At 39.3% G+C, this 16,785-nt stretch overlaps 1 long non-coding RNA gene across 1 annotated transcript in view; it reads left to right on the plus strand.

Moving 5' to 3' along the window:
- The window catches only part of LOC119917345, a 67,265-nt gene extending 50,686 nt beyond the window's left edge, over positions 1-16,579 (plus strand). The window contains exon 2 of the long non-coding RNA XR_005447257.1: positions 14,043-16,579. This is a non-coding gene — a long non-coding RNA (uncharacterized LOC119917345). The remainder of the gene's footprint in view (positions 1-14,042) is intronic.
- The last annotated feature ends 206 nt before the right edge of the window (positions 16,580-16,785 follow it).

A 16,785-nucleotide genomic window follows, 5' to 3' on the forward strand; every position in this document is an offset into this window, starting at 1 on the left:
TGATAGGCTACTATCTGTGCAGATGACCTAATTAGGATGAGAAGGATCTGATACAATTTCCCAATATTTTTATGTAACAGTTATTTGAAAAAAAAGAGAAACAAAAATTGATCCCCTTGTGTTTTCATAACAATAAAAATAATAATAGGCAACCAATCAACTACTAGGGTTTCAACAGGTGGCATTTTACGCAAGGTATCAAATGAAGTACTCTATTGGTATCAGTATCACTTTAAGGGTACTGCTTTAGGTACTGGTATCATAAAATCTTAAAGAGGTGGTATTATGCTCATTTTCAGGTTCAAAATCTTAATTAGGGGTTGTACCAGAACAGGTTTACATGGTTTAATTTTCAAAAAACACCATATTTTTCTCATACTGCACATTGCTGCAGCTTCTCTTTTCACCCTATGTGTTGTAGGCTCCGCTCTTGAGCTACAGAGTGATGCATCTTACTTGTACAAAATCTTTGTTGGGAGTTGCGCATGCGCAGTTTCCAGGTAAGGACTACTAGCCAATCAGAGAAGGGTGGGTCGTAAGAAACAAGGTAGTGTGATCCAAATCAAAGCCCCTTCAGACTGCGACCATAACCTAGCAGATGGTAAAAGTTACTCTCAAGTCCACAACCACACAACATCAATGTTCCACATCTTACCATAAACCACTACAAAAATCACCATATTTCAACTCAGTTTTACATAAAAATTGGCCAAACAATTTGAACGTTTGCTCAGTAGCTTTCACATTACGTTAGCATTATAGCTATTATTTTAGCTGTGTTAGCCAACGTTTACAACAACTCCGCACTTGAACAGTCTGTGAAGTTACATTGCCATTGCCATTTTAAATATAATTCACAACCAATAAAGCATACTTACTAGGTTGTGATTGTGGCCCAAACAGAGTTGGAGTTGCATCGTCTTTTAGGACTAATGCAATGATGATGCAGTGAATAGTGAATATTCTCTCTGACCAATCAGCTGTCTGTCATGTTTTCACATTACATTTTAGTATCCCTCAGCTCAGTTGGAACCTCGAAGGTGAGGTGATACGAAAAAGTACCCGGAAGCAGGTACAGGTACAACATTTCTACAATGGAAAACCAAACAAAGGCGAGTCAAGCTGGTACTGTGCAGTGAAAAAGGGGCTTAACTAAAATCAAAGGGCCTCCGCTCAGACTCGCTTGGTTTGAGTGCGTGCCTGACCGCCGCTAGCCGCTTGGCAAGCTTTATGATGCGCATTCATTGTGACGTTACAAGTAAAGGAAGTGAGGGGCTGGACTACAAACGAGCTGTTTTCAAGCAGTTCAGAACAGAGTTTTCTGTGGGAGATGGGAACTCCCTTTGGGCTGGACTTTGGGCTTTTTCATTTTGCAAACCTGTTACATGCACAAAAAAGAGATACAACTCAATAAAGGAGAGCGGAAAAGCCAAAAAGCATAATGCCACCTCTTTAAACAATAGCCAACCCTATTTGTCATTCTGTACTATATTTAAACTTACAATTTGCATCTTTTTACAGTACCCTGGTGAACCTGAATCATGTATCAAGCATATGAATTGCTATAAGGAAAAGTCCCTGCTGGTTGTAGTGCATCTCCATACCAACATTTTTGTAGAATCACCACATTCAGACCTTGATCACAGGAAAGCTAAAATGTATGTGCATGTGTCTACATGCAAACACAAACCTTGACTTGGCCGTTCACTTGGAGCTTTGCCTCTATAACTAACACTGGTTGATTAATGGAGGTACACAGTCTTGTCCAAGGAGGAGATATCGCTGGTCTAAAGCCTTGCAACATGACCTTGAGAGAGAGCACTGTACATGGAAATAGACCTAGGGCTGCTATTAGCTCAACCCTCTCTTATATGGCCCAGCTCCAGTGTCTGCTTAAATTCACATTCACAGCCTCTAGAGCCAACAGTCGAAGAATGATGCTGGAGATATATGTACCTCGAAAATTCATCTCACTCATAAATACCTGAGCAGATGATTTTTAAAAGATTAGTAATGCACAAATTATATTTTTTCTGTTGCTTGGCAACCAGCGGAGACTTCAGGAAATGCTATCAGCCGAGGATGAACTGTCATTTTTTACACTTCATTTTTGTATGAATTAATGAAACAGATTATACAGATATTTACCAGTGAGCTTTAGAGCTGCTGGTAGGCAGATTTTGTTAAATTTAGGATAGAACTACACTGTTTCCCCCAATTTCACGTATTTGTGCTAAGCTAAGCTAAGCTAACCGTCAGCTGGCCATAGTCTTATATTTAAAGACAAATATGAGGGTGAGAGTAAAACCATGCTTGCTTTTTCCTTCTGTGTTTCCAGTCTTTGTGTAAAGCTAACCGGCTGCTGGCAATAGTCTAATATTTAAAGGACAGATGTGAGACTGGTATCGATCATACACTCAGCAAAAAATCATCTATTTCCCAAAATGTTAAACTGTTCCTTTCATTTTTTCACATGGTCATGTCCAAAAGGGCGCGCTGACTGTTTACATGCAGCCCGAAATGTTCAAAGGCACAGACTGTACAGGCAGACCGCACAAACATGTTTGAACGACCAATGTAGAATAAAAAGAGCCGTGTGTACATTTTTGACTGCATCTGGCCCCAAGCCTGTTAACTGTACAGCATATTCCTATACCACACTGGAGATGCAGAAAGATTGTACACAGAAAAGATTAGATTTGGTTTGGTCACCCGTTATGCTACAAATTGTATATCATTGCAGGTGTACCTGAATATCATGGGCTCCAGTATATCCTGCACAGCAGTTCATCCTAATGTGTTTTTTTTAAATGTTTCACCTGTTTCACAGGTATTCTAACTGCCATTAATAACAAGTCACATTATGTGTTTTTAATGTAATTGTTAGGAGCCTCCTCGGCAGGAGGGCCAAGAATATTTCACAGCCTTATCAATGCACTTTGAAAATTCAAATGAACTCATTTTCTATTACACATTTAACTAGCATAGTTAGAACAAGCCCCATTTTACTCTGAGGGCTGTGATTCTTTTTATGTCCTTCATTATTACTAATGAAAACGGCAAGAAAAGTGTTATCTTTATATAGCTTGTTCTTTATATGAGGATTTGATTTTAATGGTATGAAAACCTTCGGACTCGGTGATTGTGATTGCATCAGAGCAGAATATTGCTATTGCATTGTTATTCAGCTGTCTCGCCTACACAAAAGGTTTGCCATGCACCCTGGCAGTGCTCCGTTGGCTCCCAACAGCAGAGTGGCCGAAAGGTCAGCCTGTCTGTTCATCTTACAGCATGAAAGAACAGCAGCGGGGTAATATCACATGAACAAGCCGTGCTTCACACATTACACAATAGACACACACGATAGAATATGTAAGGTCTTATCATTACAGCTGAGCTAGTGTATTGCCATACAGGTATAAAAGGATAAAATCAGAGAATATTCCTCCTGTTGTTGTGACATGCGCTGAAGCAAAGATAATTGATTTTTTACTTGATAAGCTATGTGTGATATCTTTATTCTCTTTAACAGCTAAAAGTGGTATGGTATTAAGAAATGCACTGTGGCTTGGTTAACACATGCATGTCTGTTAAGATGTCAGCATGTAACCTTTCATACACAAAAATCTCTCATTTTTATGTCACAGACAAAGAACACTTTGCTCACTGAAGGATCCCCTGTTTGCTGCTGCTGCATGCGGTAGAAAGGTTTAAATAAAGTATATATTTACACATTGGAAATTTTGCTAAAAAGCTGACAATAAAAACTCAGTTATAGCCTTCCAGATTAATATACAGTGCATTCGGAAGGTAATAGGACAGTGAGGTATTCTTGTAGTTTTGACTCTTTCAGCACATTGGATTAGAAACGATAATGAGGATAAACCTGACTTTCATCTTTAATTTCAGGGTGTTTACAATTACCTCAGATTAACAACATAGGGTTTAGGACCCCAATGTAAGGGGACAGAAAGTAATTTAAGTAATTAAATAAACACTTATATATAAATAATATTTGAAATCTGTTTACAAATTCAGCTATTAACTGGTTATTACGCACCAAGATCAGCTGACAATTGGTGTCTTCCCAGGTGATGCCCAGGAATGTAAAAGTGGCTACCTTTACTATTTGCTCGTTTCATAGGATTTTTGCCTTCAGAACAACTTCAAGAACATTTCTCCGTTGGTCACCTTGTATGTATGTTACATACTGCAGTGTCTTAAAGTTGGATGAAAATGTATAAAAAATGTTACAGTTCCAACACTGTTCACTCAGTATTGATGTGAGCACCCTCCTACAACCTGAGGGAAACTTTAACCTCATAGTGGTTGTTTCATTTCAAATCCAATATGCTCGAGGTTCCAGATCAATAAGAAAACATATCACTGCTTTAATTAGACATATGACTCATCAGGACTGATGAGTCATGTAACCTTTCATAGGTCAGTGTATAGCACTGACATGTGAAAGGTTACATGAATGTCTGTTACTGTCTGTTTCAGAACTGGAAAATCAGATACTACAATTTGAAAATGACATCTCATATATTGTCTGCACTGTCTATTTGTGAACAGCTTAATAAGTAAAATGCCAAAAGTGATCTAGAGTACTACTACAGGGGATGTGGCACTGAAATCACAAATTACATTAAGCTTCATGTCCACAAGGGGCTCAAAGATGTTTTCACAATATATTTCTTACATAATGAATATTAAAAGACATATTAAACCAAGGATATTGATGTTTGTACTTGACCAGTGTCCCACACAAAGGAAGTAAGGGAGAGTACAGAAGAAGCACATCTGAGAATAAATTGTCCCTGCATCTTCATTTGTTCGACCAATTCCAAGAACTCCTAGATGCAGGGACAATTTATTCTCAAATGTGCTTTGTCTGTATTCTCCCTTACTTCCTACTGACATCAGAGTAAACCATTTACAGTTCAAGATTGGCTGATTCTCCCTGACAGAATCGAATTGCCAGCCGAACAGTCTCTGACTGAAGCCACGATTCTGTTACTTAGTTAAAGAGTTTCCTGTTTCTTTTTTTGCTCACACAAACAGAACTCTTTACTGGCAGTAAATCTGCTCAGCCTGAGCCTCCAGGGACAAGCCTTTACATTTAATTACAGAAGCTTGATATGAGCTGTATATGTATATTGGTCATATAAGTAGGACAGAACTTTATGCAGAAGTGAGGAGATGTTTGTTCAAGTTTACAGAATTGTGTCTGCATGAAGTAAAAACTACATTTTGTACGCAGAGATAGGACATTGATAATTATAAAGAAAATTGTCTCTCTGTGCTATGTGTTCATTAAAACATTAATTACTCTAATGAGTCTGAATGTGCATCTAAGCCTATAACATAAAACATTAAAATTTCTACATTACAAAGGAGCGGGTTCCTTTCAGGCTATTAACAAAGCTATTACAGGAATGTCCATCGGCACATTAGTGCAGAGATGCTCTTATCAGAGCCTCACCCAGTTGGCAAAGACAGGACAGAGATGTCTGTGTCTGTGGCATGAACCATGGTGAAGAGGGAAGAATATGAAAGAGGAGAGAGGTGTAGGTCAGAGATTCCTCCAGTGTGCCTCGGGCTATGCCCTAAGCTCTGTTTTGATGCCCCCTACACTGTCAGACTCCTGCAACTATCACACACATTTCTAATTTCCATGCTTGCGTGTGATATTCAGACTTTCACTGCAGCTTTACACAACACCTTTCTTAGACTTCCTGTCAATCTCATATCAGCTTGTTGCTGAACAGTCATCCCCAGACTGTCCGAACATCAGAGGACACATTTTTGTTTGCCTTTTGCGTCTGTTGGTTCTGCTACACGGTGCTGGATTTGGAATATTAACTAATGTTTTGGTATCGGAAGGTGTGATGAAAAAACATCAAGGGCCACAAGGAATTGATCGTATAATTGAATCTGGATATCTTTTCATTTCAGTAGGTCATCACTGACTGTTTTGAAAATGCATCCCTTTTTCTCACCTGCTCATAAAGTGGCCATGTGTAGTTTTCAGCAGCCTCTAGCGGTGAGGTTTTCAGTTTGCAGCCACTACCCAAGCTTGAACTAATGAGCGAGGAGTAATAAGAACAACACACCGGAGACAGCATCACACATAATGCCGATAACTCAGGTAAACTCCCACTTCAACAGTACAGAATAGTAATATTTTTTATCAGCTTCATGTTGAATTAATCCATGCTATGCATGACAACATTACTTTAACTGCATTTAGCCGACATAATATGTTGGCATTAGCTAGCCTGCCAGCTTTAAAATAACTAGTTGTGTATCTTTCACTAAGCAATGACATTGAAGAGGCTTAGCGTTGTCAGTGTAACTGAATTTATAGGATGATAACAGCAAGAGTTAGTGAGCTAGACTGAATATTATAAATGAGATTGTTGACACACTTTAGTATAACAGTTAGACCATAGTAAGTTAACATTTCTGTACTGCATGGGTCTGGAAAAGGTGTTGAGACATAACAATCCCAATCTAACGTGAATTATAAACAACATGATATTAAAGGGATGAGTAACTTTAGATGAAAAAGCACATAAAATAAAAATAACGTTCTAATAACCTACTTTTTTGAATTATCCTGGAAGATAGTCTTTTGTATTAATTTCATGTGTCATTGTAGTTTAGCTTGCTGCATCATTACAGTTTACCATTTATTTTAGCAAAACCAATGGATTTTGCTAAAAATCTAACCCGGTTTCTTCAGATAGGACGCAGCATACAAGTTGTCATAGGAAACCGAGAAAGCCTGCGAATGGTTAAATTTTATGTGAGGTCGCAATATAAAAGTGATTAATTAAAAACTATACAGCCCCTTTAAAGGAGTCTATAGAAATAATTGTAAGAGCTGTTTTAACATGCAATACTCTTGGGACATTGGCATGCCGGTTTAAGATACTCTTTAGGCGTGTTTATTTTGAATTCAGGTTTCTGTGTCACTAATCCCCACACATAAATTACATCTTGGCAGTCGGGTTAGCTTATACGCATAATGCATAGTGGGATACTATGGTCAATTTCATCATTGTTTTATTTTTCTTTTGTATTCTGTTGAACACCAAACAAAATCATTTTCTATTATATTTCACTTGACAGTAAGCTGGAGTCTTTCCCATAGACTTGGTGTACTGGCATTGCTTTCTCCCACGTGTCATCTTCCCAAGGTTTTGATGGATTGCTCCTCTTGGTAAACAACAAAGTGTATCAAGGAGCAAAGAGAGGTGAGAGATTGAATACAGTGGGAGGAGCTGATTAACTCTGATCTTTCTTTTTCCATGGAGTGAGAGGGCACCATTTCCCAAAGGCCCCTTAGACTCCTGTATACTAAATTCAAAATCAAATTTGGCATGTTCTCAGCAGCTGACAAATTTGGCGGTGGGTGGTTGCAAATGCAAGGATACTCACTGTGACTGGAGCTGTGTGCTTACTTGACAGAAGTTGGAGTTTGCATGTTGTGAAAATGACACCAGAAAAACATTTCCCAGTGGTAAAAAAGCAAAGACAACACTGGATTTGTGCTAAAAGAGACAGCTAATAATACAAAAGAACCAAATAACAACACACTATGTTGTTGTAACAGCAGATGAGGAGGGGAGAGTGTGCCAGCTGGTGTGATAATCTTCCAAAATGAGGGACCAAAAATCTTCTGCCATCAATCCATCATATTCAAAAGTAAGAAACAGTCAAAAAAATGCTTGTATGATAAATGCAGGTTTCTGTAGATGTTAAAGTTGAACTGAAAAATGAATTCCTCTCACTTGTTGTCTTGTTACAGTTATTGTGCATATTGTTTTTAGAAGTGGGGATGGAGACATCAGTCGGACAGCCTAAAACCAGGCCTGAAGCGGAACTGGTGACCTTAGGCAGACCACCTGGACGCTTGGAGGAGGAGACCTCAGGTGGGCAGTCTGGAGGCAGGAATGGAGTGGAACTTTGGACCTCAGGCGGATGGCTTGGAGGTAGGACAGAACGACCAAACAGGTCTGGAGGAGGACCAGGAGACAGGACTGAACAGCTGAACAGGTCCAGAGGGCAACTAGGAGCCTGGTGGCGAAGACGGACACTCTTTGGAGGACTGGGGAGGAGGCCGTTGGCGAGACTAGGGACCAGGACTGAAGTCTGATGACTGGAGTGTGGGACCAGAGACCAGAGAATGATGCTGCTCAGGAAGATCAGGAGTTGGCAGAAGTTCTACTGAGTCAGGTTTAGCAGCAGCTCAGCAGAGTCAGGTTTTGCTGCAGCTCTGCAGAGTGAGAGGTTTGCTGCAGCTCAGCAGCCAAATCAACCACCAACCCAGTAGCAGGAAGTTGTTGTTGTATGGCTACTGAGGACAGCAGCAGGGACAGGAGTCGGACAGACCACCAACTAGACACTGGGAGCAGGAACCTGAAGCTGGAGTTGGCTGGACTGACAACTGGACACGGGGAGCAGGAGTCAGCTGGACCTCCGGCGTACGGCAAGCAGGTAGAACAGAAGGGCTGAACAGGTCCAGAGATCGACCAGGAGTTTCTCTGGAGGTCAGCAGCAACGGTGGAAACCCTTAGGAGGACAGCAGGAAGGGTGGAGACCCTATGAAGGCTGGGCAGGAGAGCAATGTTGAGGATGGAGAACTGGACCAAAGTCTGATGGCTGGAGTGCATGAGTGGAGTGTGTTGCTGCTCAGCAAGATCCAAAGATCATAAACAGATAAGAAATTCAAACAGGATGAAAAAATCCAAAGTTTAAGGAGAAATGGATAATCCAGAAAATACAGGGAAACAGACACATGGATCAAGAGACATCAGATACCCTAGTGAGGAGGAGATAACAAGACTGTGAGGGACCAAGCAAAATTTCCTCCCAAAAAAAGATAAAGTGTGGGCCCATAAAAGAGATCAAATAAACAGATCATAAATGAAGCTCTGGACATGACAAACTCAAAAATACAACTGACCTACTACAAAAGAAACAAAGGGGACTTATATACTGGCTGATCAGACCAGGTTTGACACACAGGGCGAGACTAATAATAACACTACTACATAAACTACAAAACCAACACTTATTCCAAAAGAAATGTAATCTTACTTAACATTAAAAAAACAAAAATACATAAAAGAATGAAGCTACCCCCGGACATAACAAGCAGTGGTAGTGTCCAATTCTGCCACCTCCCCTATAAACGTTCTCCTGCTCCAGGCGCCACATCTTTAAATCAGCAGACTGCATGAATCCTTCCAGGAATCTGCAACACTGGTAAGCTCACAAGAAATAATGATTATAAAACAGAAAGACAATCCAAAAGTAACTCATTGTGCATGCTCCAAACTCTACTAAATAAAGTATATGAATGTGAAACAAACCAAGTGCCCTGTACCAAAATAAAACCGGAAATACTAGCACAAAACCCACAGCCATCGCAGGAATTACTTTGCTAAGCCACGCCCCGACGATTGTAATAATGAATAGAGGCCTACCCACCTTTACAGGAACTTGATCCTTAATATTGTTGTCTTTTGTCTCAGTCGTCGGGGGATGCGGTGGTTCACATGTACTGTGTGATTAGTAGGCTTTAGCTTCTATCTTCTAGCTGTGAAGTCTTTGGGAATCCTTGTGCACTCAGTGGTGACTCAGAGACTCAGATGATGTATTCAGTGCATTTGTCCAAAGTGGAAATAGTGAAAAAATGTGTAGATTGGAAACATGCACTTCGACTCCACATGTAAAAGTAGTGATCAAACCTGCAGTGCAGGGTTTCTTTTTGATTATAGCTCCACAGTTTTGTCTATGAGGTTTCCTATAATAATTTCAATAGTAGTATACTGCCAACTTTAGCTCCATTAGCTACTTTTATACAGCAGTGATCTCCCACATTTAGGACAGTCTGACTGTATAAAATTCTAGCAAGCTGCCCTGACAGACCTTAACTCTTGTGAGTCAGTCTGTCTCTACTCAGATATTAGGTACCACTGAATAATCACATTATACAGACTGAATACATGTGAAAAGTTTTTTTAATGGGGTATACCACAGTGCATTTACATTAAGCAAAAAAAGACATTACAATTCTACAGAACACTTGAAATAGATTTATATTTACAGCATGCATACCTATATTACCTCTAGAGAGGGTACCAAGGATACATTTTGTCAGTATTTTCGCAAAGAAAACCTTGCTATTCAACTAATTCAAGGAGCACCGGTCCCTAGATCCTCAACATGGCAGCAGTGTGAACAAATGCGAGAAGAAATAATGACCCCACTTGTTTGCAAGTTTTATTCATACATTGTATCAGCTGTAACAACTACTTCGATACATGCTGTTTTTCCAAAGGCTTCCACATTGTCAGGATAAAAAGATTTGTTCTTCCCCATCGCAAAATAAAAATGAAACAAAGGCGATAATGTAATATCAAATGTTGACACAAACAATGACAGTTTTTCTGTTTTTTTCTCTCCTAAAGTTTCCATTAATCATTATTAGCGGGGGAGTGAACCAATAACTGCAGCTCTCTCTGTTTGAGATGTCCGTAAGGGTGCTACAGGTCTGACCTGTTTACTGCCTGCACTGCGGCTCTGTCTGCCATGCCTAACGGAGTTATCCATCTCTCAGCCAGCATCCTGCACCCACTCTCCTATTTTCCTAATGATCACCTCCCCTGAAGCACTAACTCACCGTGGAAGGAGGTGGAAGTGTGATCTGCCTTGCTCGTTTCAGTTTTTTATCACTGCCTCACTTACAATCTCCACCTACTCTATATGTCTCTATTTAGACAAAATATATACATTTGAAAAATGTTTTCAAAAGATTTGGATATTTGGAAAATAAAATTTGCATTAACACAATAATGATTTGTGAAGAGAATTCAAGTTTGTCTTCTAAAGCACAAAATTTGTGACTCAGATAAGGTGAAACTGTGTTTGTTTAAAAGAGCAGATACACACAGAAAGGACTCCTCAGACAGGCTTTGGCTGTTGCAGGTCCTCTTTGTTGCCTACATAGACTTCCTCTATGCCCCATTGCACAAGTGCACTGACGTCTGTGAAAATCCTTTTGTTTGGCAGTGTCATCCTATTGATTTGTGTGTCACTCATTCTCGTTCACTGACTCTCTTCTTTTGTGAATTTTACCCTCCTTGGTGGTGAGTCAATGTGACATGCATGGTTTCTACTTGATGTCCTGTCTGTGTTGAGGTGAGAGGCAAAGCCAGGAGCTGGCAGCGGTGCTAGTTGTCGAAGTTAGTTTAGCTTTAAAGCTCTATCTGCATTAGGGCAAGTGGTCTGTGAATTCAAAGTGCCAGCGCTGCTACAGCCACAATATAGATGAGCATTTTTGGCTCAAATCAATTTAATGACCAGTACACTCTCAATTAAAAAGAATGACTTATATAGCTTAATGGATACAGCACTGTTGCTGGCATGCTGGTACTTTTTCCTGCATATGTATACTGAACTTTAATCACAGTTAAATATAGCAAAATTATTCTTGCTTGTGTCACATGGTCCACAGTGAGTGAGGTGTACATGGCTTTCACTTGTGAACAGTTCACATCAGAGTTCAAGGTGTTTTTTCTGCCAGTATTCAGGCCCAACGTACCTTACATTTTTGGTTCAGTGATCTGCTCAGTGTCAAGAGGCTGAGCAAGCCTGCTATGATCACACCACAGTCACCACGCTGGAAATGGGAAATGCATCACTGATAATTTGCTGTGATTTGATTTCATATTTTCTGACTGAATGGGACAATCAGCTTAGAGAGACATCAATATGGCAGGCTTTTTGTGCAACATAAAGCAGTGTAGAAAGATTGTGGCAATTCTTTTCTGCCTGACTCGCTAAGGAGTTGGATGAGTCAGTTATTAAGCCAGTAATGCTTTTCAGACTTTGTGCTCTTAAGCTCAATATGCCCACAAAGCACACCAAGATTCATGTTTTCGCTTTATTTTCTCTCTGATTGACTGTTTTTCAACAGTCATTCCTCTCTGCAGTGACAAAGAAATAAGTCAGAAAGTATAGGGATTAACTGTTGGGTGTGGGCAGTCAGTACAGGAACAATGAGTTTACAGAAGGAGTCAAACAATAGAAATGAAAATGATAAGCTTCAAGCTTGAAGAGTTTACGACCATTACACTGAATGTATCACAAAATGTGAAACAGTTTGTGAGTACTGCCGAAGAAGTAAAGCTATTGTAAATAGTACGCACGAGTAATGGTGACTTTGATTTGTTCACAACAGATGTTCAAGCCTCAAATGGTCCCTTGATTGTTCCTCCAACGCACACACACACATCCATTCACCAGAGGCTACCAAACACAGTCATGAAACCCGTATATAGCTTCAACTAAATAAACACCAGATGAAGGTAAACCTGTCTTTAAAACCTGTTTGCTGTCTAAATGGAATTTGGGATTCAGTGTGACATTCACTGTTTTGTGACATGTTATTCATGTTATCTTATCATTACACCAATATTTTGAAATGGCATCAACAGCAAATTGTGAGAAAAACACATTTTTTACTTAAGATTACAATTTTGATATGATTCACTATTTCTGCTCAGGAACTCTTCTTCAATTCAAGGAAGGTATTCATGGTTAAATCATGGCGTTGGTATAATGTTGCCTCACATTTAATGCCCTTTTTCATTTAAAAACTGATGCACAGCAGGGTTCACAACATACCAAAAAACCCAACTTAAATCCTATATGGAGCTATGTTTCATCTTTGCAGCTTCAGCTTCAGTGCTGTGTAATTGGGATCAGTCTTCAAAAAGGACCCGTTGAGAGCACCAGACATGAAGAAGCACACAGTCTGCATTTGACCGGGGGTTGGTGGGGTGGCAGATCCCTTGATCAAACCCTCTTTTAACCTCAAAAAGGGGTTATAAAGGGTGACCATAGGGGTGTCCATGCTGAGCTCTTGACCACTGCCTTTGGAAGGTGGTTGTTATGGGATACAGGCCAGCGGAGTGCAATCTGCTCCAATGGTACATCTTAGACAAACTCTGCCTTGGTGATGACCTGATTTTAAAGGCTGCCCTCCACTGTTTTTCAACCTGGGTGTGTGCATGTTTTCCTTAACCCAATTCAGCCTCACAGTGTAAGTAGTAGTAATGCAGTCTTTACTTCTAAAGGCACAAACACACAATTAATTGGATTTGAAATAAGGGCAGACTACATAGGAAAAAAACCTATAAGATTTTGGTAAATTTAAAACTACTTACCAGAAAGATAAAAAATACAAATGTATTTCCTTCTGAAAACATAAGAATAGAACGGAAATGATTTACATTCAGACTGTTGTGGCAAGAAAAGTGTAAATGATTGTAAGATAAGTTTAAACCTACACAGAAACAGTCAAGGCATAGTCATCATGCCGTAGGTGGATGCTGAGGGCTGGGAGGGCCGGCTGGTCAATGTAGAAAACAGCTGTTTGTGCCCTGAGGCAGGTTCCCAGGATCTGGAGCCAGCAGATATTTTTTTTATAGTCAGGTGAAGGCAAAGAAAAATTACTTTGCTGTTTTTACAGGGAGCCATTATATGTTGGAATGCCTGAAAAACTATATTTTTGAATTATACTGTATTATGAGATGAATAAAGCTCATATTGCTCATTTTTAATTTATTGTTTGAACTGTATATTATCCAGAAATAGAACAGCAGTACCAAGTTGGCGATGGAAAGCTTAGCTTAGTATTAGTAAAACTCCAATTTCAAAATTTGTAAACTCAAGTAAAAGTACCTCAAAATTGTACATTAGTAAATAAATTAGTTAATTTCCACCACTCTAGTTAGCTTGGCGCTGTTCCTGTTCTGTAATGCAGGTAGAGGACAGTAATACAAAGATCAATATAAAACCTGTAAGAATCTGGTTCTAGCTTTCCCCAAAAACCCATCAATTATCAGATCATAAGAAGTAACCTTGACTGCCTTTAAAATTGTATCAATTGAGATGGGTAATTCATATGATAGATCAGTAGTAGCTAGTAAAACATAAATAGTGTCTTCCTTGTCCTTCCTCAGCACACAGTGGGCCTCTGGAGAAGGTGATCGTCTGGTTCCTCTCTCTGAGCTGTCATGAGGAAAGCATCGCTGCTGCTGCTGCTTCTGCTTCTGCTGCCTCCAGACTCCAGGCAGGGCAGGCTGCCACCAAGTTGATAAAGTGAGCCATTTTGCACACAGGCAAGATTACTCTCAAGGACAGAGATTAAAGTGGCTTCTGTTTGAGTTGTACCCCCCAACAAACACACACACATACAGAGAACGAGAGAGAAAAGCGTGTGCATTGATACTGATACCCTTTTAAATTAATTGTTTGCACAGTGATCACAGCATCAAAGCATAAGAACATACAGCTGCAATAACAGTTTACATGCTGGTGAAAAAAAGCCTTGCATTAAAGAACTCGTTTGCAAAGAACACTGTGAATTTAGCACCACCTGTGGCAGTTAGTGTGGTTACTGAGAGGATAATTTCAATTTATTGCAACTTGTGTCTTATTGTGGGCCACATTTATCGTTTTGATGTCACTGTACTCACCAAAGTAAAGATATGAAGTTGCAAGAAACATGCGGAGTAAGATGATCAGAAAGGTCATAAACAAGTACGCAGTTTAGCCAGATTCTCACTTAATTTGGAGGTGAAACTCAAAATGAGTGCACCCAAAATGATGGTCATTATAACTGCAGCATGGTAGGTCAACGTTATAACCAAGAAATAGATGTGTAAACTGGGTGCAGGTCTTTACAGGCACTTTGGGTGATTTTTACTGTTTGTCTTTGTTTTTTTCTTCCAAATAAACTTGGCTTGGCTTTTAGCAATGACTTTAATGAGATTCCCATGTTATCAAATAACTTGGTGAGTGCAGTTTTATTATTACTGGAAGAAATAATGGCCCAATCTATGAAAATTAGATCCAAATTGTAATTAACCACAATTACCATTTAGAGCAGTAGTTTAACATTTCGGGACATACACTTCACTTTCTTGCCAAGAGTTAGATGAGAAGATTGATACCACTCTCAAGTGCTGAATTAGGCTATAGCCAACAGCCACTTAGCTTAGCTTAGAATAAAGACTGGAGGCAGGGGAAACTAGCTAGGCTTTGTTCGAAGTTAAAAAAATCTGCCTACCAGCACCTGTAAAGCCCACTACTTACCACATTATTTCTTTTTTGTCTCATACATAAAAAAACTAAGAAACTATAGTGAGAAGTAGTATGGCACAATAACCCAAGGCAAAACTGCTATTTTTCATTTTTACACTTCCTTTTTGGTATAAAAAGATTATAATAAATTAGATACGTTAATTGTGAACATTAGAGTTGCTGGATTTTCTTCTGACAGACCCAATCTAGCTGTTATCCCCTGTTTCCAATCTTTATGCGAAGCTAAGCCAGCAGCCGGTTAGCTAAACTAACCTCTGCTTAAAGTTCCTGTGTTGGCAGTACAGTATTTTCTCTACCAAATCCATTAACAAGTCTGCAAATAATGCTATATTGCTATCTAATATTGGCCAATGAACATAGACACTAGCATTTTGGATGTGAAAATGAAGCTGTCCAAAAATGATCATGCCTCAGTGCAGTGAAAGGGAGACCACTGAGATAGCTTATAGCTTTAATAGTGCTGTTTTTTTCAGTAGAGGGTTGGAAAGATAATTCAGTTAAACAAGCAAGAAAATTTTATTTGAAGTTGATGCTATCCTCCAGATAGCATCCTTTAGCAGCTATCAATTACAAGCATGGATTCCTATAAATTAATACATTTTTGTACTAATAAATCTGAGTTACTCTTGAAAACTCCTTTTTACATTCTTCATATTTGCAATGAAACTACATTCCAGATACATAATTCAGTGCTTTCTGATGAGACATGATATGCATGCACATTGTTCCAGTAGTTCAAGCATTCTTGAGGACCAATTGGATGAGTGAAATTTGCTTCAGCACAGAGTTAACGATTATACAAAAGACACAACACAGCACCCTCTCTTCTTGGCTGGTACTTATCAGAGCAGAAAGCCTTAATTAATTCATGGCTGGCTGATGTTCTGTTCAGACTGGTTGAGTTTGAATTATTGTGCATTGTTGAATATGTAAACAGCTGGCAACCAGACATGTTTTGATACACTGGGAATTAAACACAAGACCCACTGGACTTTTAAAAATAAATTACTTTGTGGTGAAATTGATTTGATTCTATGTATTTTAGATTAAGATAAAATAGCCAGTAGATTCAAGTAGATTGTTACATATTGTGAAATAGACCTCAATGCATTTATGCTGTTCCACATAGTAGAGAAGAAAAAGACAAAAAAAAAAACAAACCTGCCACATAACTATTTTAAATTCTAGAAGAGATTTCCAAAAAGCTGCCTATTGAAGGGGCCCTGCTCTATGAATTGCCTCTCTAAAAATGTATTGGGCAGTTTTTCCTTCTCCTCTTAGAGTGCTTTGGCTGGATTTGGGACCATTCCTGAGGCTGGCATGAAAATCCCATTGAGATATTGTATTGTATGTGATATTGGTCTCCACAAATAAAGATGACTTCAATCTTGACTTGTTCGATATCTATAGTGCCTCTACATCCAGCAATTTATCACTTTCCATAGCTGGATGTAGCACACTAATTATAGAGCTTTTGCTGCACCATCCTTCAGTACTCTGGCGTGTCTTTAAGCATTTGCCCAGTGGATTGCTGAAGCTATTCAATGCCTTCTATTCAAATTTTGAATTGGATGAGTCTGGTACAAATTCCCTTGACAT

The sequence above is a fragment of the Micropterus salmoides genome, unplaced genomic scaffold (assembly GCF_014851395.1).
Source record: "Micropterus salmoides isolate LMB-PRFRI ecotype aquatic unplaced genomic scaffold, ASM1485139v1 Ms_hic_scaffold_22, whole genome shotgun sequence".
Taxonomy (NCBI): domain Eukaryota; kingdom Metazoa; phylum Chordata; class Actinopteri; order Centrarchiformes; family Centrarchidae; genus Micropterus; species Micropterus salmoides.